Source organism: Oratosquilla oratoria, chromosome 35, assembly GCF_046742065.1.
Source record: "Oratosquilla oratoria isolate Oo_2021 chromosome 35, ASM4674206v1, whole genome shotgun sequence".
Lineage (NCBI taxonomy): Eukaryota > Metazoa > Arthropoda > Malacostraca > Stomatopoda > Squillidae > Oratosquilla > Oratosquilla oratoria.
The window spans coordinates 17747161-17749877 of NC_134811.1; the positions used below are offsets into that span (position 1 = coordinate 17747161).

The 2717-nt window shown below is 37.0% G+C and overlaps 1 non-coding gene across 1 annotated transcript; it reads left to right on the plus strand.

Annotated features, from left to right (window-relative positions):
- The first annotated feature begins 308 nt into the window (after positions 1-308).
- Positions 309-381, plus strand: TRNAR-UCG (transfer RNA arginine (anticodon UCG)). Its single transcript has one exon. It is a non-coding gene; the product is annotated as a tRNA-Arg (tRNA).
- The last annotated feature ends 2336 nt before the right edge of the window (positions 382-2717 follow it).

Genomic DNA, 2717 nt, shown 5'->3' on the forward strand with positions numbered 1-2717 from the left:
ATCTATTTACCTATTTCTTGATCTATTTATCTCTTTACCGGCTTAGATATGTATTTAGGTATCTATTTAGATACTTACCAATTCATTGATCTATGTATCTATTTATTTATTTTTTATTTATTCAACGAGGTGCAAAGATAGGAGGGAGGGAGGAGGGTGGAGGGGAGTGGAATATATGGGAAATGAAATGGGTGGGAGTGATTTCTATACCTTTTTCTTTTTGGCTACCCCCCGTGTAAGGGGGAAAAAGCCTTGGTATATGTATGTATGTATGTGTTTATTCATCTATTTATTGCTCATATTCATGTGGCCGTGTGGCCTAACGGATAAGGCGTCGGACTTCGGATCCGAAGATTGCAGGTTCGAATCCTGTCACGGTCGCTACGAACTTTTTCCTCGTACTGGGTACTGACTGTATACTTATATGCAGTCAATAATTGAGACGGAGGTTCAGTGCAACTCCTTCGCACCGGGGTTGGATGAAAAATTTCAGGTTTATGGAATGCTTCATCCCAAGAGGAATGATAACCTGCATTTGATATTTAGTTGTTCATTGTTTCTGTTGTTCTTAAGTCTACTGTTTCTGGGAATGAATTTCTTTTCTCATGCTTCTGTGGCCATTACTACACTACAATGTTCCCTCTCTGTGCACTAACGGGGCTGAGCGAGAAGATTGTGAATCTCTTTTATGTGTGTTTCTAATTCTCGAGTGAAGTCAAGATATGTATGGATTTAGCTACCCCTCTTACAAAGAGGATAGTGCCTTGTAGTAAAATTACAGAAAGACAACTACAATTAACAGAGCATGTGTCTGCTACGACCTGATATCGAACTCGAGCACTTAACGTCAAAATTGTCCTGTGCGCACAGAAGGCCATGCATAAATACATACATACATACATACATACATACATACATACATACATACATACATACATACATACACATACATACGAGTACATACATACATACATACATACATACATACATACATACATACATATATACATACATACATACATATATACATACATACATACATACATACATACATACATATATATATAAATGCATACATATATAAATGCATACATACATGCGCACATACGTTCATACATACATACATACATACATACATACATACATACATACATACATACATACATACATACATACACACATACGTACATACATACATACATACATACATACATACATACATACATACATACATACATACATACATACATACATACATGCATACATACACAAATACTTGCATAAATATATATGCATACATACATGCATAAATACATACATATATGAATGCATAAATAAATAAACAAATAAATGAATGTATAATTAAGCAACTAGATAAATAAATTAATGTAAATAATTAAGTCCTACTGAGCTGTAACTATAAACCATATGTTACGCTTAAAGAAAGCTTTCCGACGATCAGGATCGAACGAGAGTCCTTTAGGACTAATCGTATCAGGAACATGAAATTCCAACTCAAACTTAGCTTGATAAAGCGTTCTGTTGCCAAATAAACAAAGCATTAGTAGAGTCTAAGATTGAAAACAAACACATGATCTACTGAGGAAAGTCTTTGACAAGGGAAATGGAGAGAACCAGAGCTTTGTTTGAAGAAGAACTACAGAGGAAAGAGAAGAAGAGGAGAGCCACGAGATAATGAAAGAGAATGTAAATGGAATGGCGAGGATGTGATGAGAGGCGAGGGAGTGGAGGTAGGGAGAAGGAAAGGTGATGGGGAGAGGAAGAGAAGCAGAGAGAGAACGAGAGGAAGTGTGAAGTAAAGGAGAGGATTTCGGGGTAATAGTGATCAGGGTGTATACATACATGTGTGGTTTCAGCCAAGCAGGTGTTGACTATGACAAAAAGTAAGGTTTACATTAGGAAACAACTTTGAAATAGTCCAATGAGCATTGAATACCATCCATCCATCCATCCATCCATCCATCCATCCATCCATCCATCCATACATACATACATACATACATACATACATACGTACATACGTACATACATACATACATACATACATCGTAACATACATACGTACAAACATGCATACATACATACATACATACATACATACATACATACATACATACGCACGTACATACATACGCACATACATACATACATACATACATACATACATACATACATACATACATACACACATATCTTTTGTTAACTCGAACACAAACAATAGGATTCTAGAGAACTACGAGTAAAATATATATCTGTTAACTTCCTTACCACTTCACTTAACTTGCTTGCTAATTTTCACTCTACCAAGCGATTTTTTTTTCATCTGAAGGAAGCCACCTCAGGCAGCTTGAGGGTTTAAGAATTGCGCTGCAGGACTTCCAATTGATCTAAATTTCTCGATTCATGAAAATCCATGTGAACAAGTTGTATAGACACGGTAGAGGAAACATGGACTGGAGGTGAAGCTTTTATTCCTGACGTTTCGTCTATCGACTTTCTCAAAGAAATGAGCATACTAGATACATACAGAGTTTATAAACACGCCTTACGGCTCAAGGGGGTGTGCGAGCGTATAACGCTGTGTTCTGATTGGCCCGCTGAGACAGCCAATCACAATTTCTCGATTCACTTGAGATCAGGCGCACTCGGTGGCCAGCCCATCGACTTTGAAACCTCAACCCATCAACGATGTTAGT